This window comes from Camponotus vicinus, unplaced genomic scaffold (assembly GCF_025532165.1).
Source record: "Camponotus vicinus isolate PSW18456_S1 unplaced genomic scaffold, iyCamVici1.0 SCAF_13, whole genome shotgun sequence".
In the NCBI taxonomy this organism is placed as follows: Eukaryota; Metazoa; Arthropoda; class Insecta; order Hymenoptera; family Formicidae; genus Camponotus; species Camponotus vicinus.
The window spans coordinates 13470865-13497077 of NW_028141949.1; the positions used below are offsets into that span (position 1 = coordinate 13470865).

Consider the following 26213-nt stretch of genomic DNA (forward strand, 5'->3'; position numbering starts at 1 on the left):
AAGCCCAAGAGACGACGCAGACGGCGGAAAACTTTAAAGCTCTATCACCCGCACCCAAAGACGGGGTCGGGCCGGACTGACCGGCGCATCGATCAATTGCAATTGCAGATCGAGGGAGGAGGAGGAGAAGAGGGGGAGCGAGAGCAATCGATCAATCGATTACCGCGGGCGAGAATTCTAAGGCAGCGGTTCACGAATCGTGCCACGTGGTTTTTATGTCCGCGTCGGACATGCCAGGAGCACGACGGAGTTGACCCGGTGCACACATACGGGAAACTCGCGCTCTCTCTATCTCTCTCTCTCCTTCCTCTTCCCTCTTCGATCGCGAACCATCGACCCCATACCGCTTTAGAAGCTGACCCATATTCGATTATCTGGATGCATGCCATCCAGCGCCGTACTGCAAACTAATTGCTTCAAATTGGAAAACTTTCTCGGAGGGGAAAGCTACCCCTCTTCCCTGGATCTCTCTCTATCTCTCTCTATTGTCAATCCCGACGTTTCTCTCGCCAGGCGTGCTCTCTCAACTCACCCTTCCCATCTCCGCGAGATATATTTATAGCACCTGCTCCGTTTCGTGATCCATTGGTCGTTACGGATTATCGGACTCGTGTCTACAATATCTGACGCAGCGCAGTGTTTATCTGTGTGTTACGAACGTGCGTACATGTTCGCTGATTGGACAGTGTACATCTTAATGGACCGACGGGCACGTGCCATTGTAACTGAACCTGCGCAATTATGTGTCTGTCATGAGATCTACAGGGTGTCCGATAAGTTTACCGATCATAATCTGGAGATTTTTTACAGAAATGCTCGACGTATCGATTTCAACGAGTCTATCCTAACGACTGAAGATCCTCTGGATAAGATGAATGACTTGTATCTTGGAAAATGTTCCAAGTAAGAATATCGGCTTCGCGAAAGCTGCCATCACGTGCTATGACCGGCGGGGAATTGATGCGCCGTCGTCACGTGAAATCCGGCTCCTTACGTACGTGTAAATTTTGACTGTCAAGCACGAATACAAATGGAATACGCGATCGCGGTGAATGCGCCCGCGAGGAACGCGCGCCTCATGCATAATCGATAGTGACGCCTGTCGCTGTCATGTTCGACGGATATTATCAGCTTGGGAACATCCCGCGCGCAAGTCTTGGACTTGGTATTAGAATCGTTGTCGAGCTGAAAATGGAACATGGACAAGTCAAACAAGACATTTTTATATTATTTTTGTCAAATCTGTCATTGATTAATATATAATATCGGTCAAAAATATATAATCGCTCCCAAAAAATATAGGTAAATGATTAGGTTTTTTTTTCTGTATCTGTTTTGCTCATGTGCAAAATATTATCTGTTATTCGGTTCTTAAAATTAGTTAATATACAATTATTATATTATTTGTTTTGATATTGTTTAAAGTGTGTTATATTTTACCAATGCTTTTTAATATAATCATATTAAATATAAATGATTTCTATATCAACAATATACGCTATGTAAATGTTTATCTATTTTCTAAATTTCTCTCAACAATTATAAGAATATTTGCAAACAGGAATCAAAGTTTATTAGTAAGATAATTTTTAAGATAATAAAATAATTTAATAAGATAATTTTAGAAAAACTGTTATCAAGAGAATATACCAAGAGAATATGACAGTATTGAAAGCAAAGGAGAGCTATTTTGAAGAATAAAAAATTTAATATTGCTGTTATTATTTTTAATTATTTAATTATTTAATTATTTAATTATTTAATTGTTATAATTTTTAATTATTATGATATTAAAATAACAGTATAAAATATGATATAAAATAACAGTAATTTATATATGTTTTTGTTCATTAAAATAACGATCCCTGATTTTATATATAAGTGATGCAATCTTTTGCTTTTGATTTTATATATAAGTGATGCAATACTTTTGACTGGTAATACAAGTACATTAAAATATAATCAGATCGTCAATGATAAAAGTAAAAGTTGTATTTTATTATTGTAGTTTATTTTAGATTATTAATTTTAATAACGAAATTATGGTTGGATTTATCTCATTTCTCGACAGGCGATTCGTCTACTGCTGTTCCGACATCTTCTTGTTTTAATACTTTTTATTTATTAAACCGACAGTTTCGTCTCGATTTTTCGGCAGATGGGTTTCTTCACGACGCAATAAAGAGGTTTATTAGTCTCGTAATCCCGAGGCTAAAGTTTTGTTCGTAACATTTCCTTCGGTGTTTGATATCTTATGCCGACCATCCGTCTAATTTGAATATTTTATGTCCGATGTTACATACAAAATTTGTTTTCGCAATGAGATGACGTCCATCATTGATTGCATATTTTAAATATTTTTAAGTCATTTTAGCGCGACACATATGAAAAAAATGCACAGAAAATGTACAGAATTCTATGTAATTTGCTACGATATCAAGTTTAATAAGAATTACTGAGAAATAATTCAGAGTCGGTTTTTCTCGAGCAAAAGTCGTTTATCACGAATTTTCAATTTCGCGATCTTTCTCTGGGGCGCACCACATGTCACAAGATGACAAATCGTAAGATCGATAACTTCGTTAAAGCAAAACCCATGAATTTACCATTTAATACTGAGTCGCGGAGATACGTTTATGAGGTGCTTTCTGTCGGAGCCATTTCGATTATACGATAGCGTTTATCGCGTACGCGAATGCACACGGTTCCGATACCTTTATTCGACGCTTTTAACGCAAGAGTGTCGATAACGCGCTACGTATTGTCGGGAAGACCTTCGGAGGCAGCCGTAAAACTTCTTTTCGATTCGCGATTCGATCGCGCTCGATATCATCGGCGAACTTTATCGGAGTAAGGAAAGTGAGAGGGAGAGAGAGAGAGGGGGAGAGAGAGAGAGACTTTCGGTAATCGTGTTACGACCCATGAAGTGCACCGGGACTATGCTAGACTCTCCTCTCAAGTGCACGCATCGATGCCTGACCTGCTTCTGACGAACTACTTACGTTAAGTAGTAACGGTATGCACAAGCGCGGCCAGTGAATCTCGACTGCTCCCCAGTCTATCTCCCTTCCCCTCTCTCTCTCTCCTTTTTCTCCTCACTTTTCTCGTATTCAATTTCGTTTTAAAATGCAGCGTTTCATTGTATAACAACCGCGAAACATACATTTTTTACTTATTATTATTATTATTTCACACCTTTTACTTTTACAAGAAGCCAAAATGGAACATTTTTCTGCATGTAAATTTTAATAACAGCTGCTTAACAAGCATTGAATTTTCTTTTAATTATAAAACATTTTCTATGAATTATGCATAAACGTATAAGTAGAAATAATATAGACACGAGAAATATACACCTTCAAATATAAAACCTTAAAATATTTGCCAGTTGTGCAACGAAATTTATTTGAACTTATTGTTTATATCGAGATTTTTTTCTCGCTTATTTTATCATCTCGCTTAATTTATCATTCAAAATTTATATGTCATTATAAGGTACTCTCGCATTTCGCAAAATAAATTTTTTGATACTTTATAACAATCTCACACGATAAAAACTGACAGCAATAAAATAAAATAAAATAATTTAATAAAAGTATAATTGTATTACACGTTTCCTACAAAACGTGTTAGCTTCCGATTACACCGACGCACAAAATCGACATCGGGAGCACTTTGTTTAAAATACAAAATGTCGAAAATGTTATATGAACATCAAACAAACGCAACAATAATTCGTGCAATCGGTAACAATCCAATTCGCACATTATGTACTTTCAAAGCAAAGAATAAACGCCAGAGTAACAGTTAAAGGGAGAAATACCGTTACGAGAGCGTGGGGACTCGAATAAAATTCGCGATGCGAAAATTCTCTGCACACAAAAGAGAGAGAGGGAGAGAGAGATCGGATTGCATAGTGATTGTTCACATAAGAATTACGCAATTATATGGACAATAAAAGTCTCGTGGTTGCAAGAATGCAACCTCGCAAAGGCAGCCTCGCATGTGTCGGAGAAATTCCACGCGGTTTAAAGAGAGCCAACCTCTCGCCTCGGGGTAAAGCTTGCGCCAATTTCTTGGCAACGAGTCGTCCACCTGACAGCAGGAGAGTGTTGGTACTATATCGGCGGACTCCAGCGCACTTACATGGTCCTTCTTCGATCGGCAAATTGTTACTTTTATTATGCACGGAATCGATAGATAGAACGCCTATTCGTCGTTCACATTGTGTGACAAGTAAGCGATTTGAAGGGAAATAATTCTTATTTTGTTAGATAAATATTTAATTATGTATATATTTATTTATTTGTAAATTTTTTTATGTAATACATCAGCTTTAATAGGAGATAAAAAATCCTTACATTACACTTCACATGTTATATTTTACAATTATTCTCTTTTATAATCTATAATTTCTTATTTTTAAAATTCAACTGTCTTGATTTGCCGACATTAAAGTTAATTATATTTCCGGGCGTGATAAAATATCAATATCGCGAAAAAGTATTTTTAAAATATGGGCAATAATTCTAATTCATATACACACAATAAAATCTTGATTGATTTTATAATATCACATTATAATTTTTCGTATTTTTAAATGTTTTAATAATTATTAAATAATTATAAAATATTATAAATTATAAATATTATAAAATAATTATTATTTCAAAAAAATTATTTATTATTTATTATAATGTGGAAAGTAATTTAAATAATTATTTAATCAAAATAATCAGTATAATTATTAAATAATATTAAATAATATTAATATCGTGTAAATATTAAATAATAATTATTAAATAATATTAATATCGTGTAATTATTAAATAGTAATTAAAAATTTTTACCTAACAAAATAAGAATTATTTCCCGAGATCGCTCACTTGTCACATTGTGACGTCACCGCATTATTATGCCGTTTTTTCTCGAACTCTTTTCCCATCGGGAAAAGAACCCACGTATCCTGACACGCATCGGAATATAATGAGGTCAACCGAATAATTTTCCGCGAAGCTTTCAATAATTCATGTCACGTGCCAGAGATCCTAAAAAAATACGCAACGAGAGATTATCTTATCAGAGGAAAGTTTAATCTCTATAAGGGTGTTTTAACTCTTTAAGTTACAAGATTTTTTCTTTGTTTCTCTCTCTCTCTCTCTTTTCTTTCCTTTTCTGCTATTGATACAAAAGTTAGAAATTTCCACAATTTGCACAGGATCAAGATTCGCATTTTAACGAAAGCTCTCTAATAAATGAATGAATTCTCCTTGTTGTCAATGTTGCCGTGCGAACAATCGATTCCTGGTTCGATTTTCACCACGAACGAGTAAGCCAATTTTGCGGGCACCCCACGATACGCGATGGGATAGATGATATTGCCGAATCAGGGAGAGGTGTTTGCGCTAAATTAATTTCGGGTCAGGCGCGCGGAGCAAAGACAACGTAACACGTATGTGTAGCGAACAAAGTGAAACAAAATTGAATCACGGTTCGAAAGTGCGGAGTGCTGGAGTCGTATAGGTGCAGCCCCCGGGGGTGGTTATCCAGGACGGAAACCAACGCACGCGAAAGTGTGTTAAAGCACCGCGGCGCGAGGATAATTTAAGTAAATATTTCTCGTGATATAAATGAAAGGCACGTGAGCCCGATACTGATTAAACATTAAAATTGATCGCTGCGGAGCCATACGAAATTACAGTCCACAAATGCCGGCGCGCCGCTTCGGCAAGATAAGACTGGGCAAATAACGGTGCAGATACTATCGCCGCTGCCTCTTTCTTTTATCAAGGGGCATATCAAATAAGTCTATAACTAACCACCGTAGACCGTATCGCGGTTCAAGTTATTCCGCGATCGGGCGCATAGCGCACGAAATATTTTCGAGATACTAATGGAAATCTCGATCAACTTTGGATGTAAACGCAAGTCCCAAGGATATTTCCCTTCAAACGATAAGAAACACACCTTGTGCTTGACGCGATTATTTTATCCGCTAAGGCGAATATTTTAATATTTTAAGCTGTCTCGTGAGATGTAAATATTACAAGTTTGATCTTAGTATGTGTTAAGGGGCCATTCTATTCTAGCAGTATGAATAATTGATGATTTTTAGGAATTTTTTGTGAAGAAAAAAATTGGTCGTTTTATTTGATGTTTAAACTGTACAGCATTATTTTCAAATTTTGAGTATTTAATTTTTTTTTTAATACAATCCTTTGCAGGTGATGTGTAAAAAATGACGATACGATACCGATATTATACCGATCAAAAGTATCACATCATTCCCGAAAAATAAGTCGAAAATAAATTGCAGAAAATGCGCAAATAAATGATAGTTTTTTTATTTTTTCCTCTAGCTATTTTGCTCATGTTCAAAAAATATAAAAAGTATATATTATCGACTATTCTGCTTTTAAAATTAGTTAATTACACAATTATTATAATTCTTATTTTATACTATTTAAAATACGTTAATCCCGATGCTTTTTAATCTCGTTAATTACAATACTTTTACAATATACGTAATGTAAATATATTATCAGTTTTTCTCATCTCTCCCAACAAATGTAGGAATATTTGCAAACATGTTGGAATCAAATATCACACACAGTAACAACTGTAAAAAAACTGTTCTCAAGAATATCAAGAGAGTATGTATTATATGATAGTATTGAAAGCAAAGAGAGACTGTTTTAATTTCGTTATTATTTGTTATAATTTTTAATTTTTTATTAAAGCAAAATAATAGTAATAAAATATAACTTGGTAATATCTATATATGTTTTTGTTCATTAAAGTAATGACTTTTCTACTTCTACAAGTGATGCAATACTTTTGATCGATAACTGTTCGTCGTATAATTTTTTGAAATAAGCATACTCGATCTAGTTTTATTCCGGGGAATAATTTTAAGATATTGAACCTAATTAGAATTTAAAAAATTAATATTTTTTTGAGCTTCAAAAAATGATAAAATTTCAGCAAAATTGAAATATCGAAACTTGAAGTGACACATTTTTAGTTTTCAATTTTATCTAATGAAATTAAGTTCAGTCACAATTATACAAGGAGCAGCATGTCGAATCGTGCATTTCTGAACACGTTAATATACGGAAGATTTAAAAATACTAACGTACTGTAAACATCAATTAAAATATACGTAAAACGTCAAAAAAACATTTTCTAAATATTATCAATTTTTCGCACCGCTAGAAGACTGGGCCCGTAAAAAGTTTTCGATTTCGGACGATTTTCTTTTCAGAAATAAAAATAAATCCCTCATGCCATACGGAGGGAATTCCGATATTTGCTTTACAGTTTAATCGATACAGCCCGCACGCGCCGACAATCTCCCGGCGCGTTATAATTTCACGTAATTCTATTCGTATACGCGGCGCGAAATTACCGGGCCCCTTGAACGACGTGACGTGGAAACGGAACGAGATCATCGTGTGTCCCCCTGGCTAATTTTCTAATACTTATTCTTCTATTACAGCGCGCCCGCGCGTTAGCATATTACCACACTCGTGAGCTGAATACATGCATATTCATCCATACGTCTTTATAACGTCGGGCGCACACAGCTAAGGATCCCCTTTTTGCATAGAGAGCCGCCCCCGGTATAAACGGATAAATTCAAATTGAAGCAGCACAAAAGTGTAAATGAACTTTTCCCCGAAAAGGGCCGCTCGTCCGGGACGAGCGCCGGATGACTCCAAAGGGCCGGATGGCCTTTGCGTATATATGTTATACGCCAGCCTCCCGGATTAAAAGATGAAAAGAAGTACGAGCGACGACGGCGTACACTCACCAGACAGTTAATGACCGACAGTATGTATTCTTTCCTTCGTGCATTTAAACGACCCGCGTGTAAATTTCCTTCATAATGGAGTTTAGTACAAAAGCTGGTCAACTTCACATGCTAACAAGCTTTTTCGAAACATAAAAATCTCCATAAAAATGCAATATGTCTCAGTCTTTTTGCAATATTTTATAAAGAATGTTTTTCCATAAGAAATTATGCACACATTTCTTCAACGCGCAAATACGGTTTACTTTACTAATTTTATAGTTGTCTATGTAGATAAAAATAATCCTTTCTAATTCTTATTAACGTTTTCAGTATGAACGTCATGAACAAAATTATATTTTAAAGATTATTTGTATTTTAAATTGTATTTTAAATATTTTAAATTAATTAATCTATTAATTGTATTTTAAAGATTATCACACTGTAAAATATGTGATATCTAACAAATTGTAAAATTATATAAAATAAAAAAAAATAAAGATTGTGAAATATAAAAATTTTAAAAGCAAAGAGAACAGAACAAAAAAACCGGAGTGCGAAGGTCTATCACATTTTCTTCCTACTCTTGAGTTATAAAATTATTTTATTAGCTAGCTATGAAGATAATACTATCAATGCTGATTTCTAACATATTCACTATTTTTAATTTGAAGAATTCGATAATAAATTTTTATTCTCATACAATAAATTAAAATTTTATTTTTTAACATATTTTTATCTTTTTGTCATTGGATCATTTTTTGTCACTTTTGTTATTGGATTCACCACTTCAAATTTTGCAAATTTGATAACAAATTCTTGTTTAATACCCTTTTAATCAAATATGATATGCAACATTATTTTTTAAAATTATGAAACAATTTACGCTGCACATTTTAAATTTTTAGTGTGATGAATAAGCTCTCACACTGAAGGAATTAATTTTAAAAGTATATGCAAATATGTTTTATAATCTCACTATGTTCTACATCTCTCACAAAAAGAAACATTTACAAAATATGAAAAGATATAAAATACAATAATCTTTTTTCCTATCTTTTCATATAGTGCAAATGTCTCTTTTTCAAATTAATATATAAAGACAAAGTTAATTTAATTAATCGCAAAGTAGCGGTTAAGAAACAGATCATAAACAGATTTTTTGCTATCAATGTTGCTCGCGAATGGGGTGTAAAACTATGGCGTTTGCTCGAAAGGGATACGAAGTAGGTTACACAAGACGGAGGGTAAGATGAGTCGAGGAAGAAGGTGAGAGTGTCGGGGTGTCCAAACGAGTGGCCAAATGTAATTTAAAGAAGGAGCGAACTTCATCTCTCCCGCTCGCCGTCCCTATCCTCAGGCAACGGTCACGAAGGAAAGAGGGTGAAAAGTTCAGTCTGGTTTACAATTCAGCCCGCATACAACCGACCCTGCCTTTCTTCCCTTATTTCTCACTGCCTTTACTCCCGTCACCGGTGCTGTTTGATTGCGGCGAACTAGCTACAGTCCATTTCGAGTTTACCTAACACGAGTCGCCGTAATCGCTTTATGTGAATAATATTCGCTTCTCTCTCATAGCCCTGTTTTTTATTCATCACTATACGATTAATGTAGTAGAGCTTAATGAGCTTTTTTGATATATCGACTTTAATGAATTAAATTTTGTATTTTATTTCTCGCATAAGAAATAGATGCTTAATGTTTAATATATGGTTTTTAGCTGTCTTATATACATACTTTAAGAGTAATTAAAAAATAAAATATTTTAAGTAGTATAAACAAAAAGTATTATTTAAAAAATCAGCTATATATATCAATCATTATTTTCAGAAAATTAAGAATTTAGGTTTCTTTTCTCAATGATTCATTTTTACATATTTTGTATATCTATATAAATAAAAATAAATATGTTTTAAAAAAAATTATATGAATAAAAAGCATAGTAAAAAAGAAGAGGGAAGATATTATAATTACATATCTGAAAATGCTTGTAAATGTGTGAGAAAGAAATTTTTGGAAATAAATATAATTAATTTAAATATATTATAATTTAAATTATAATATATATGATACAAAATCTTCGAATATCCTTTTAATATCAAATTTTCTAGGCAATCGATTTTTCCTTTATTATAATATAATATATAATAAGTATACAAAAATATCAGAAAAAACAAATACATAGAGGGGGGGGAGAGAGAGAGAGAGAGAGAGAGATAAAACTAGATAGAACAGAGTGTTTCTCGCATCACATCAATTTGCGATAATTACTTCGTAGTGCAATTAACTGCTTCGACAAAGAAGATTAATGTTAATATCAGATTAATATTAGATTTCAGCTAATTAATTATCCATTTAACCGCAACGCGATTTCCATCGAAAGTAATGCACTTACGTTAATGAAGAACGGATGGAAAAACCTTAATGAAAAGCGTACACCACTTCTTCCTTCGATATTCACTTAATGTGTGGTTTCAGCAAACCGGATGCGATTCGTTAAGGTTGATATCGCCGTGCACTTGCGTCGACAGAGGCCATAAATCGCACACGCGCACGCGAAATCAGGGCTTTAAAATATTACGTGTGTTTAGGTGCGAATAGTTCGTGCATCTATATGCGTGGATTTTATAAGCTATTTTTTTTTATTTTTTGACGTATAATTATAAACTTCACGCAAACGCTTGTCCTTTTATTTCGCTTTTAAAACACTGTATACATATAATGGAAAAAATTTAACTTAATTTATAATTATACGTATCATGTGTTATAGCAATGAATGCTATAATCTCAAGAATTATTTATTTTATTTTTTGTATAATAATCTTGTCTGTTATCTATAATTTAAATATAATCTGTATTTATATTTTATTTACAATCTCTAAATATCGATCAAAAGTAAGCATTAAAGTCCCCAAAAATATAGAAAATGGTTTTTTTTATTTTCTCTAGCTGTTTTCAATTTTTAATTCTTACGATATTAAAGAATAAAATAACAATAATAAAATATAATTTGACACATACATAATATAATATTTACATATCTTTTTTTGTTCTTTAAAAGTAATAACTTTCCTGTTTCTATAAGTGACGCAATACTTTTAATTAATAGTGTATATATAATCTAAAAATAATCTACATATTCATATCTATATTGATTACCTATTATCTAAATAATCTTTGTTTATCATCTATTTATACATGTACCAGCGCGATGCGAAGCCTCGATTCGAAATCGCATCCTTAACTCCCCCTCGTTCATCGATCCTGCATATGGAACCGTCGAGTGGGCGCCTCCTCGACGGACCAAACGTCCGAGCAAACGTAAACCTTCACCACTAATTCAATGCATTCATACCGCCAGCAAGGATATTGAATAAGCGCGGCCGTAAATACGCGCGCACAGGATGCGCTTCCCTTGATCCTAATCCCCGCTCGCGCGCCCACCCCGTTCCATTCATCCTCGAATTTACAACCCCTCTCGACGATGCGGCGCCGCGACGGGCGGCGTCGCGTCACCAGGCGCCGCCGAGTCTCGTTTCGGCGCCCTCATCTTCCGCGGCGCCATTCCACGAGCGTTTTAGCGGAACCGCCGACGTCGTCGTTTCCATTTCCCGAGACGCGAGGGAGGATAAGGAGGAGGAGAGGGTGAAAACGAGCGGGAAAAGGAAGACGGTCTCTCTTACTCCGCGTCATCAGCGTAATTGTATGCGAGGGAATAAACAAAACTGTAAAGCGTGCTCTCGCCGGTCTCGGATTACTTTCCCACGAGTTTCCTCCCTGACGCCCATTTTTCTCATCGCCTCTCGCTCGGCTCTCCCTCCCCTCTTTCTCTTCTCTTCCTGCGGAAGCTCCTTCCTTGCGTTCCTTCCTTGCGCTGTCTTACTTCCGAAGCTTCCGGAATCGAAGAACGCGCGTGTGCGTCCAACTCGCACGTGCTACCGGCCCTAGAGGGTGTCCTAAAACGCAGGAACTCTATTTTTCGAGAGCCTAAATATTGTACGATTAAATAAAAATGTTATGAATTAATATATTTGTTAAGATGCTACATAAAAATAATATTTAATGGTGTCAGAGATTTCTCCGATCAGATTTTTAAACCGTGTTCAGATTTCAAGGTACACCCTGTAGAGCGACTTGTTTCTGTCTACGCGTGTGTAAATACGTGCGCCCAGCGACGCTCGGTCCTTTCCTCGGCGGTTGCTTTTTATTTACCCCATTTCCTCCTTTGTTTACTCGAGGGTTCTACGGCTATCCTCCTCTCCCTCCGCCCGATGGTTCCCATCCTCCGGAATCGAGCACCGCCTCAGGAACGGCACAATCAAACCGTCTCGTCACCCCTGCCGGCGTTTCTTTTCCCCCTCGAGGGTCGACCAATGGGATTAGCGGACAATCGAACTGGCAGGTGAAATTCTCACCGGGGCTCGACTCGATGGCTCCTTTAAACCCTCGACTGAAAGCCACTCGCGAAAAAGATTTCCTAGGTAAACGGCGTCGATCGCGGCATAAAAAGCTCTTCCGTTAGTTTTCCGTTTACGTAGCGTATACGTAGCGTATGCGCGTGGTATATAACTTTCATAAAACTTTACGAGTACGTAATATATGTAAATAACGCTCGCTAGGAGCTGATTTGTGCGCGCGATTTTAGCGGAATCGCGCGCAAACGAGGATCTATTCTAGGCGCAAGATTCAAGAAAAACAATATTCGTAAAAATATTATAAGTAAAAATATTGTATTATAATTTTCGAAAACAGAAATCTTATTTTGGTTTTGAATTTTTGTAACAAAAAATCTCGATGTCTCTCTTGTCTCGATTTTATTAACAATTTTCGTCTAATATATTGGACAATTGTGAGTTATGTGTTTATGAAATAAAAAATATAAAATAAAATTTGAGATAATTTTATTACTATTTATATCATTCGCTTATTTCCCTAGACACAAAAAATATATACATATATATTTTTTTTTATCTTTACGAAAAGGCAGTTGCATATAATGATGCCAGAGAGAATTGATGTCAGTTACACACCTATGCAACCAGAGAACCGCATACATGTGTTGTACGAAAAATGTTGTGCAGCTAAATAATTGTATCAAATTTTATATTGTTTATTTTGTTGTGTTTTTAATTATTTCTAAATTTATTAATATATAATTCTTTTTATTTATGAAATAATTTATCAAAAAATAGATCTCAAAATTAATACTGTATTATATACATATATATGTATTAGTTTCCTCTTAATTTTCTCAGTATATTTTAATGACACATAGTTATTTCAGTGTTTCTAAAGTTTCATTTACAACTAAAATTCAATGTTGTCGTCCCATCATTTTACATTCCCTGATTCCCTGTAGCCTGTAACATTTATCCGTTATGCTACCGCAAAGCACACGCGTACATGTGTGAGTGAAACGCGTTTAGCGACGCTTTACAATCCTTTTGTTGCGACAGACAGAGCGGATGGCTACGCTACTGACGTTAAATTTACGTGAGAGAAAACGAGGGGCGCAGGCACCGCACTCTCGTAAATACGCTCTCGTAAACACGTACCCCCGTGGCGGCATTAGGACACGTAAATGAACTAATATCGCGTTCCACCTCTCGTCCTCGGTAACGCAAGTGCTTTCCCGACGCTGGTCCTAATTACGGTAGCATAATGAATCCGCGAGGTAAAGCACGATGCTTTTACAATACTCTTCAAACGACGTAGACGTAATGACAAGACTATGCGTTAAATAAACCACGGTTAATATCATTTGCGTTTTTATCTTGCACATCCAGCTTGTCGACGAGATTAATATTTTATACAACTTCGAACGTTTATTTTCGATGTAATAGTAATACAGCTGTAATTTAATTTAACGGAGAGCATAATATTATCTTTCCTCGCGACAAGCGCAATTTTTACATTGATGGTATTTGATTTCCGGGAGAGCACATATACGTGTCATTCGAGGGTTGCAGTACCGGGCGTCGTTCATCAGTGTCCTTAACTTCCGGAATGCTCATCGCGCAAGGAAACATCGAATGCAAGTGCAACGGATTAAGCCCGTGGGAATGGGGGTTCGTAACGATGGGGAAAGAGCTTGAGTTGCATGCGTCGTTTCTAAGCTGCTTAGAATTTACGAGCTACGTCGCAAATGGCACCTTCATTCTCCGTCTCCGTGATGCAAGCGAGTAAAGCATTCGGCTTGATCTGTGAATTTTGCTAATTCCGTCAGCAAACCAGTCTTTCAGAAATTCCTGATCAAATAGAAAGGAGCACGCGGCCAATGATGTGTTGTAAAGCTTTGTCTTGAAGATAACGTGATAAATAATTAACAATCGTTCAATTATTTTTATTTTTATTATATTTATTTTATTTAATTATTTTTATTATATTTATTTTATATTTAATTATTTTTATTTTTATTATATTTATTTTATTTAATTATTTTTTAATATTTATTTTATTTTATTATTTTTATTATATTTATGTTATATTTTTCTTTTCCTCTTAAAAAGAAGGAATAGAAGGAAGGAAAAAGAAATTATATATTATATATTTTTCATTAATTATATATTAAATTATGTATTATATAAATATGTACATTATATATTTATTATTAATTATCATATATTAATTATGTATTATATATATTTAGAATAAATTATGTATTAGTTACATATTATTATTATTAATTATATATATATTTAAATATATCAAGGAATATTATCGAATGTCATTGATACTGATGCCCACAACTAAGATACTAACATAATTCGATAAAAAAAAATCGTTTGGTCGGATAGATCTAGATTGTGCGAGTTTGAAAGAAAATGGCGGGATGTACTTAATCGATTCGTTATTAAGTTCCAATATTGGATTATTCGGCGTACGTAGCTGCTTCGGAAGCATATATTTTTAATCGCGTTCGTCTATTTCCAGGCAAACCGAGTAAAAATTAATATACATCGATCTTTAGCGCACTTTTCCCGTCTTTCATAATTCATGTGTCTAAGATAAAGGAGAGAAAAAAAGTAACAAATGAGCTACGGCGCTCTTATGCACCCTTGCGATTTTTAATTCATTAACACACATTCCGCTGCGGAAAAAAAAATAGGACGCGCATATAACCGATGTTTACTTTCTAACCAAGGGTCGTTGGTAGTGCGTATGCACTTAGGAGAGGAGATTGGCGTAGGCGAGTGGCACGAGGGACGGGGTGAGAGAGGTAACTTCGTTCAGGTTAGCGGTGATTCGATTTACCTGGAAGGCCGGTACGGCCAAGTGTACAACATGTTGCAGAGTGGGACAGCAATATGTAATCCACTTTAACCACGCGAGCGTAGTCTCTCCTTGTCTCTCCCTCACTGATGTATTTATCCCTCTCCACTGTTTTGTTTCTCTCCTTTTGCTTCTCTCTCTCTCTTTCTCTTTCCTTCTGTTTCTCTCTCTTTTGACAACGGATACTACCTACCGTTGAGTAAATTTTCCACGCTACGGAAACGCTATCATCGATCCTCGTGATCCGAAATTGTGAAAAATGGACCGTTAGAAACCGCACGTCGTGAGAGCTCCGTTCGAATCGTCATTGCGAGAAAAATTTACGAAAGAAACTATCATGATTTCTCGAAGCATTATATTGAGGAAATTTTGGTAACATCTTTGAGATGTAATTTTATTTCTATAAAACGTTTACTCTTGTTATCGAGACTCAGATGTCAGATTTTCTAAATTAACTCTCTGTTCTCATCGTCCTTCTTTTTTATATTTTCTAGCGAAAAATCAAAAGTCGATATCTTATTTGATTTAATCCAACAAAGTTAATTCAGATAAATATGATTATAAGAAGATATTATATCTAAGAAATCAATAAAATCGAATATTGCAGATCGCAAAAAACTGAGATCGTCATAATCTAGGTTTCAATATCTTTTTTGTTTTCCTATAACATAGATTGTCTATTAAAAATGTGAACTTTTTGATTATAAATTAATAATATTTAACATCATATACATATATCATGTACATATATGTATATGTATGATGTTAAATATTATAACAAAAAACAAAAGGAAAACGAAAAAAATATTGAAATCTAAATGACTTAAATTATAACGATCCTATATATATTTATATATTACATTTAACATTTTATTTATTTTATTTAACATTTAATTTATTTAATATGTGTATTAAATTTCCTTTGTTTTTATCAGACAATAATACTGATAAATACAGTTGGTTAAAAATTTAAATAAGTTATTAATATAAAATAAATTGTATTTTATACTTTTAAGTTCGTTTTTAATATTATATTGATACGTTATTTGCCCTTCGAATCCTTTTATAAAATCTTGTATAAAAAATAATGTATACTTTCTATATAAATATTTAATCTGAATCTTTATATAAATCCTAAGATATATTTTCGATAATCAAATCATTCATTTTTTTCTAGAATATTGCTAATAAAATAATACATTGCAAAAAAGATGAAAAGAGAAAATGCTAAATATTCATATCATATTATATTTAAATACTATCTCACGATAATTGAGAAATATATAACACAGTGTGATTAAGTAAAGAAAATGTTTCTCACTCTTCTCTCTCTTTCTCTCTTTCTCGCAAGGAGGATGGAATATTGCATCGCGTTTTACATTTCGTGCATATTTCCGGAAGACCGTACCGTACTTCGTTTTCCGTTTCGAGACAGTCGTACAGATTCTGCCATCTTACTTGTCGTCGACCCCCTACCCCTTTTTCATCTTATATTCATCCACTGAATGCCAACCCCGTGCGCCAACATTTTCCGCATTATGGTTTCGCTTTCCGATCGATCTGCCCATCTGATTCGGGGCTGAATCGTTTGGGCCGGATATATGCAACGTCTCCGCTCGAGAGAGACGAGCTTGACGGAGGTCGGCCCTAATAGTCCGAGGTAATAATAACAAGGAGAACAAGGCATGTCCGGTAATTAAACCCAGGAGGTTGCCATAGTATCCCTTCTTAACTGACAACGTGTCGATCGTATTCATTAATAAATTCCCGGAACGACTGTCAATACGCTTTGTCCTCAGAAATCAGGATTGTCACATAAATTCCCATACGATATAAATTGCTAAAATAAAATAAATAGCTAATGATAAAATACTTTTTTTCTACACAAGCAAATTAATTTCTGTTTGATTAGTGCTTATAAATAATTTAAATAATGTGAAAGTGTTTTCTTAACTTCTTTATAATAATAGAATAATGCAATTATACTGACATGTTATTTTTAAATATTTTGCTTTATTTTATATTTCATTTTCAAACTGCATAAATGTGTCGACAATTCTTATTATGATAAAATGACAGTCTCAGAAACGTGCAATTATACTAATTCCTTAAAACACATCACTATTATTTTGGTTGTAAGGACCAAGACAAGTTTTAAGCACTCTTCCTGTAATTCATGTACAATGAATTTCAGTGATTGATTGATAAATAAAGAGTATAGTCAATAGTCCTTTCACCATTTCTATGATGGGTGCTTTTCATTTAACGACACAAAAGTCGACACAAGCGTCATTCTATCTTTGTTATTCACTACATGTTGAAAAAAAGACTTGCGTCGCTAAATGGAAAGCATCGATATAACGAAAGTCCAAAGATCTTGTAGGTGATTGTTACTTTTGTGAATGTCGAAAAAAATGTGGACCATTAACTATCCAAATATCCTTGTCTGTTCCTATTTCATCAGAATAGTACATCCTGGAATTTGATAAAGATATGGAAATCAATCGAGGATCATTCATTGTGGACCTTAAATTTTCCCCTAAAAATTTTCTAAATTAAATATTTTATTTCATTACAAAAATTTTTTTAATATTATATCTCGAAATTTAGAACTAATAAAAATACTGTGCCATCTTTTTTCTCGTTCCGTTTTTAATAAGAATTGACTAATTTTATAAAGGAAAGAAGAAACTTTAATTTTTTTACATACTCGTATTATCCGTGCAAAATAGAGCGACATTAATAAAATTATTGCTCGCTACGTATAATTTAAAAATCTATGTAATAAAGAATTGACATCTTTTGACCGCAATTTTCGAATTATCGCGATTTCGATACAAAACAATAAAAAAATTACATACTATTTTTTTTTTGTAATCGTCGTCTTGTTTGATATTTTTTTTAAATTCAAATTTCACATTATTGTGCATTTAGAATAATCAGTTGGCGGGGATTTAAACAGTTATATTTCTGATTCCAAATTTATCATATGGATTAGTGCATGCCATAATTTATCAATTTAGAACGGATTTTCATTAGTTTAACTAGCGCCGGCGCGTCTCCGTCATTACACAATAATTCAATGGACAGCATAGTTTCTCCCTTACATTTGTAATTAATTTAATAAAAGGGATCTAGAATGACAGAGAGGGAGGAGAGAGAAGGGAGGACACAATTACCGTATTCAATCCCTACTTTATTCGTGACAGCAGTGACTTTACATTCGAATCGATCATCACACGCAACTATTATTATTAATTAATGAGCAATTAATTATCATAGACGTCATTTCACGTATCGATCGCATCTTGGAGAAGTCATCGTAGAATCACCGTGCGATCGATACCAGAAATAACAGCAGCGGTGCTCGCTCACGTCAGTCACTCTGTTATTGTCAGCGAATCATACCACGACGTAATCCCGCATACGTGTCGCATGTATTTGTCGATGACAAACTCGCTTTCGACCGGCGTGACCAGTTAGTCGAGTGCGTTTAATGGAATAATATCTATGTGACACCCAATAACAATTCTCATCCTCGCGCGCGGAAATCGAGACGGGCGCGCGCGGATGCGTTTACAAATTATACGCGCGCGTGTGCGTGTGCGTGTGCGTGTGTACGTTTGTGCAAATGTATGTATGGGCGTTTAGGGCGAGGGAGAGATGCGACGACCTCGCTCGATACGCGTTTCTGCACGCATCCGCAGGCGATTGTCCGCGCGTCCCTGGTTATTTGTTCGATATGAGCCGATACAAACAGCTCCGATGTTATTCGCGTCGCTAAAATCACCGCGATTGCATTATACATAGGGTGAGTCGATCGCCATTTTCCTCCTGGCGTGGGCTCTTTCTCTTTGGCGGGACGAAAGTTGTTTATGTCGGGATGAACATCCTAGGATCAATGAGCGACTCGATCCTTTTTAGCCTCTTTTTATTTTCACGCCAAATATCCTCGTTAATCTTTAAATAAGCAGCGCACTTGAATGCACTAAATTATCATGGATGTTTAATTATTATAATGCATCGCTAATTATATATCACAGTCACACGTGCAGCGCGCGTTCTACACATGCGTCGCTTTTTAAATTAATCCCACGTATGCGTGTTTTCAAATATTAAACGCAGAGAGAATAAATACAGCTAGCTGTACGATTGTTGCAGACGTAATTAGGTTCGCGGCGAAATGTAGACAGTATTAGAGAGATCCAGATTTTCATCTGTATTATTTCGGAAATGTATGACACCGACGAATGCCGAGTGGACCAATGCGATAATTATCTATCTCGGATATCGCGCGATTGCGCTACTGGATATATATCTGCTACCCTTCAGATTAAGTCAAATATACAGACCTGCATGTTTGCTAATATTGAACATTGCGTCGAACATATTTTCCTACTCAGCGAAATAAAGTATATGTAGATATTGTCGTTAAAAAAATAATTAAAATAAATAATTATTTCGTGATAAAATAAATTCCCCTTTCTCTTAAATTTTTATAAGTAATATTAATTCAGAGTTTTGTTAATAATCTGGCAATTTATAAAATAAAATCAACAATATGAGAAAAAAGAAATTAGAACCTACGAAGAGAATATTCAGAAAGATTGACATCTGTCTTACTGAGAAATTTTCGAGTCTAAATCTCATAAAATTTTATTTACAGTATTTTATTAAATTTTACTTACAGTTTTCAAAATTTGATTATTGCATCATCTCTAAAAATAAGTAAACGAATGAAGCAAGTAAGTGATTAAATATTTCTTTTTCTTTCTTCTAGCTATTTTGCTCATGTTTATAAAATATTAATATTATATTATTTGATTCCTAGAATTAATTAATGCACAATTATTGTAATATTTATTTTAATACTGTTTAAAATGCGTTGCGCATTGTCAATGCTTTTTAATATAGTTACGTTAGTTATAAACGATTTTTATAAATGATTTTTCATGTCAACAATATATAGATTACGTATTATCAATTTTTTCCCTACAATCTCCCTTAACAACTATAGAAGTATTTGGAAATCTGCTGAAATTAATCATTTATCAGTAATAACTTTAAAAAAGCTGTTATCAAAAATGCAAAAATATATACAACAGTATTGAAACTATTTTGTATGTAAAAGTAACAAATTTAATATTTCTGTTATTATTCATATTTATTTATTTATTTATTTATTTATTTATTTTATATTTATTTTTAATTTTCATATTTTTTAAAGCATAAAATAACATTAATAAAATAGAATTTAGCACAATATTTATACATATTATTTATATTTATTAAAGTAAAGATCTTTTCGTGTTTTGATAAGTGATGCAATATTTTCGACCGGTAGTGTATGTGGTTCGGCATATTATTATGGCTCAAATATTGAAGTTATATATTCGACGGAAGTGGATTAGCTCAAGCAGCGCTAATATAGAATCATATATACGAGGTCTGATGCATCTCGACTTCTCATACGTTACTTTGAGCAATTCAATCCCAGCAGCTCCGCAATCGCGGTCGTACGCTACCTCGCGCACACATATACACACACACACCCACACACAAACACACACACACGAATTGATTCCCGACTGATATCTACACGGTGTGTCTGTATATAGATGCGTATAAGTGTGTCAACATTGTGTATCCGTAACCTCCGCAGGATGTTTCGGGTTGGGATTTCTGTGGAATCCGTTATACCGCGCGTGGGAGAGGCCGGGTAATCCGCTGGCGGGAACAGGGTGTGGGGACGGGTTTGAATTTGGGTCGTGCGATAAGGGTAATCCAAGGGTTTCGAAACGCCGGATAATTTCTACGAGGACCTTGTCCCGCGCCTCGCGTTCACGACTATTTCGGGGCAGGATTCCCCTGTCCTTCCTCCTGCCCCAACCTCCCATCGTCCCGGCCACCGCAGCCGCCGCCGCCGATCGCACGAGAGAATGCAGGTAATTTCGGTATCGCGAATGGTCCCGAATGGCCGATCCTCTCCGTTTACGCTCGTTTTGAAGTTATGCAACCGGCCAATTATTATCGCGCCAGGAGAAAATACATACATGGAAAGGAATCGCAGAATTATTTAACGTCATCGGAGGAATTTAATGGCGTATGCCCCGGGATCTAATATACTATCTTCTCCACATTGAACGATGCAATACAGGTGTTGCAGAAATTAAGACCTAATTTTCAGACTTAACGAAAGGGACAAAATAAATAATTTATCCTTTCTCCAATGTCTACAAATAATATTATTATCGCTGTTTTTAATTTATATTACTTTTTATCATTTATTTTCATGTCCTTCCTCCGTGATTGAAGAGACGCCAAGTCGAAACATCCCTCACTCGTATTGAAGATATTTTTATTTCTGAAAGAATTCTTATTTCCCAAGAAAAGCCTATTATTACTTGTATTTATTTTAACATAACGAACCTTATTATTCAATTTATTATTATTATTATTTATTCTACGTCATCACGCGATGACAGAGATGATTATAATGAAGGAGTTTGAAGCGCGAAACGTCTGCAGCTTCAATATCCTCCCTCTTCCAATAATGTATCGATATTAAAATATCTTCTCCGGATGTAAAATCGACAGCCTGCGTTGCGCGCAATTTTCACCTCCGCGGAATTTTTCCTCCCTTTACCCTCTCCTCCTTCTCGAAAATGCCGGGGAGCAAATGCAAATACTGCCTCGAAATAAGATCGCGCGCCGTTATCTCTTCCTTATCTCCTTTTTTTCCACCCTACGTGGTCCGCGCGTTTATTCTCTCACGTTCATTCTCCTCGTTCGGTATTCCCGGCCGATAAATTCCCGGTGGATTCCTCGAGCAAGCGTGAGAAGATGGTTTTCACGAAGGGGCTGCTTAGCGAAGGATAATAACGATAATAATGATGCTAACGCGCTACACAGCCACCTTTCCTCTTCGCGAGAGGCGAAAGAAGTTATACGAAGAAATCGAAGATACGAAGGTGTGTCTGAACGAATCGAGGGGGATGAGGGCGAGGAAGGGGTCGGGGGAGGGCGAAGGGTGTGGGCGAAGATGGAAAACTTGCCAACTGAGTTATTCCTCGCCCGAATTCTTCGTCCTGCAGCCTGCCAGAACGAAGAAGGAAATATTATTTCGATTCCACCGCCCGTCACCACCCCCTTCCGTCTTCGTCTGCTCGCCACTCGCCTTCTCCCTCGTCCTATCGTTCTCTTTCTCGTTAATCGAGAGTTCGAACTTTAGATTACACTCGCCTTCTTTGCCGACCGGTGAGAATTCAAAGGACATTGTGTCGAAACTTGGGGAACGAGAATCCGCTGAAGGGTGCGCAGCCCCCGGTGCGGACAGCGGGATGAAAGAGAGAAAGAGAGAGAGAGGGAAAAATAAAGAACTAGAACAAAATGCGAGGGTCGAGTTATTCCTACCGCGACCGGGAGAAGTCGTCTCTTCGCGAAAAGACGAACGGCTTTCGCGCTGCTGCCATCGGGAAGAAATTTAGACGGTCGTGATCTGTCCCTTTGAAAAATGGCCCCGGCCAAATGCGAACGAATCTGCACCGTTACTCTGCAATGTCTTCGCTGATACAATCCCAGTTTTATTGCCGGAAATACGCCAGTTGGATTTCCTTATATATTCATCTTGACGAATATTTTCCCATAACGCGAGAAACAGCGCGATATCTTCGAGGTGTCGGGGATACCTCGAGATTCAATTAAAAAATATTAATGAGAAGCTTTTCAGATATATACTAGTGTAATAAAATTGCAATATAGCGAGGAATACACGGTGGATTTCTTTCCGAGCCGCCGGTTCGCGATTGCCCCGCGCTTATTTCGTTTTAGATTACGTTCACCAAATTGCCGTCTTTCGTACACACGGCACGTTATTCCCTCTCCCTTTTTATTTTCTTTTTGTTCCAAAGTCGGCGAGGCACGCAACACGGACTGCTCGTCGGTCAGGAAAGGACGCGTTGCTCGAGCGAGGAATGATCCTCGTAGCACATACGTAAAATACTGCGCAAAATTCTTGGCAAAACTATTCGCCAGCGTTTCGCCAACTATGTCGCATCATCGTGCCCGGAATAGGTTGATCAGCAGAGTTGTACGGCGCTTATTCCTCCAACAGGCGCGCGTTATTGCCACCTTATGCCAACTGTGTATGTCGAGATATATCTACAGTGCAGACTTTCGTGCGAGACTTTGCAAATTACTGGATAAGGCAGAAGTAAAAATCAAAAGCGAAAAGTGTATTATAGTCTTGATATCGCGTGAACGCGTATCTTGAAATTATCCCTTTGATGGAGACGGCACCACCGTATATTTACAGTCTTAAAGTGAAGGCTTAAATAGCATCTTCCTTTTGATCTATTTTGAAAAGAGCGCAAAAGACACACACACACACACACATATACATACAAATAATTTAATATTTATTCGACACGAGATCCGCTATCGCTTTGGTTTTATCAACCTTTCTTCTCGAAAGGAAACTAATTACGCCCGTAGAGGATTAAGCACGTCCAGCAAACAAGAATTTCTCGCGCGTCAGCTCGGCGTCTCGGAGCTAGAACAGATCATGTCATGTTAAGCCTCGAAAGCAGAAAGTACGATATATCTAGTTTATCGATGTTTTTTCCCTCCCACTCTCTCTTTCAATCTATAAAATGTCATATAGATTTTTGCGTCTTCCAAGTATTAAATATCTGCCATCTATTATCAAGATAGCCTCATTCCTTAAATAAAACGCGAATGTTCTATCATTAGGGAGCCTTATTGCTGTCCAAGCTCCGGAACTTTGATAGCCGGACATTATATCGGGAAAGTTTTATAAGAGAGAAGTTCTCTCTCTTTCGCGCGAGTGCAAAGTATCACTAGCCCGAGTTCTCGAAAAACGTGTTTTCTGGGACGATCGAATAGTTTTGGACAGTTTATCGGGATTGTCGGGTCCAGCAAACGAAGAAAAGGAGAAGAAGGGAGAGGAGGGGAGATGCAGGAAGAGAAGTAGCAGGCGAAGAAGGAAGTGCGCTCGGAAGAGGATGGAAAGAGAGAGGGTGAGAGAGGGTCGAGCCCCGAGCTATCGACTGATGGTATGTAGTAGGATAGGATTAGTCGACCGCAGACTAAATTGGGTTTCTGTACAGTCGCCTGCAAATACTTCCTCGACAGATAGCCCGTTGGGCGCCCGGGGTTAGACCAGACAGATAGACGACCAGCGAAGCCGACAGTAGCGTTGGTGATGGTGGGTAGAACGGATAGGCGCTGCAGGTGGTAGGAAGCGGAGAAAGAGGAATTATCCTTCACCCTCTTTTTCCAATTAAATTGGTAACCTTCGAGAGGGAAAGAGAGGGAGCCAGAAGCAGGCCACCCTTCGTTCAATGGCGTACTCCAATTTTTCGGATTCCTTTTATTTTCTCCTTCTTCTTATTTGCTTCCCTATTATGATTAACCTCTATTATCAATTTCGCACTGTTAAATAAATTGAAAAAAAGTGAATACAATGGAAATACATGTTGAGTTGGTCTCCCCGGGAAAAAATTTTTCGCATTCCAATAATATTTCAAAAGTTTCAAGTGTGCAATGTACGTCGAGTGATTTTATTTTGTAAAAATAATATACTTTCTCATACTTCACGTGCAATCACATAGATTCTATTATATATTTTGCTAACTTTTGCTACATTGTAATTATGCATTGCAACTCGTGGTGAATTTTCGTGGCGAACCCTTAGGCGATTTTCCAATGCTAAAATCCGCGAAAGCGCACACCTAACTACATCATATTTGCTGAAGCATGCGTGACGATGCGACCGAATGGTAATAAAATTCCGCATTAAACTCTGTTCGCACAAGTTGATCAAATGAGGCGGATTTTTGCTAAAATAGCGGTTACACAATGAAAGCATTTTACGAACCAGCCATTAAAACATTTTTCAATTATGCTCGAGAGTTTCAACTGTGCTATTCAGACGAATTTTGCATTGAATTTTTCGTCCGCGGTCTTATTATAAATACAATTCACAACATATTCTCCATTTCTGCGTCAATTTATAACTTCTTTTTTGCAGATATTAATTTTCAAAATATGTATATTAAAGTTTTAAATGAAAAGAGATTGTAAATGTCTTCTAATATAACAAAACTTTTATTACGAAATAAAAGAAGCTTGTCTGTTATTCATTGACTCACTTCGATCTTCTTAGTCGCTTAAGAGGATAAGATTAAATTTTCCTCGATTTCCTTGAAAAGCGAAAGAGAGCCTCTTGGCTGAAATCAATTCGCATTTGGTAAACGCCTGTCTAAGCTGTTGTTTTCTTCGTTGGCAAACAAACAGACTCTGTTTTATCAATAAATTAATTTACACCAAGAGAGAGAAAAAAAAGAGGGAGAAAAAAAGCAAGAAAGGGAAATCTTAATATCCAGAAAAAATATCTTACGGCTGATAAGCGAATATTTCCAGTAACTCTAGGGACACTCGGTCTTTTCATACTTTTAATATTTCTTTATTGATTTTTTAGCCTAAACAAAATTATTCATTTTCATAACATTTCAGGAGGTTGAATAAACGACTACAACTGGAAAACATGCTCGACGACGAGCTGTCCTTTTTTCCGCGGATCGGGAGAAAGAGCACGCTCTCCATATTCCCCAGTCCAGATATAAAAACGCGCCGTAATACGATATATCCGATTCAATACTGCAACGTAGTCAGGCAAACAGCCAGCCAGGCAGCTGGTCAGGTTTTCCATTTGTTTGCCTTGTTACTTCGGTTACCGGCCTAAATTCGATGCTTTCAGTCGCGCGAGACCCCTTCTTCAAGTTCGCCAACGTACGAATAAAAAGAGAAAAAAGAAGACGAAGAAGAAGAAGAAGAAGAAGGGAAAAGAAAAGAGAGAGAGAACGCGGAGAGGAGAGGTCTCCATCGATTTGAGAGCAAACCCCCTCCCTGCCCCGCAAAAAAGTGAACGGGAAAAAGGGGATGAAAAAGAAGAACAGGAGAGCGAGGCACGCCCGAATCCGATGAAAATGTTCCGGGTGATCGCGAATTCCTCGACGCGACAATCTACCCCTTGATCGGCGGACGACGGGGGGGGAGCGGAAGGGGCGCCTCGGAAATGGCCGAGGGTGTTTGGGATGGGGTGAAAAGGAAGGATTGACGGCATTGC

At 36.2% G+C, this 26213-nt stretch overlaps 1 protein-coding gene across 4 annotated transcripts in view; it reads right to left on the reverse strand.

The window, feature by feature from the left end:
• Nucleotides 1–26213, reverse strand: part of Carpa (Carbonic anhydrase-related protein A) — a 167896-nt gene that overhangs the window by 86557 nt on the left and 55126 nt on the right. The gene's annotated exons all lie outside the window — the stretch shown is intronic.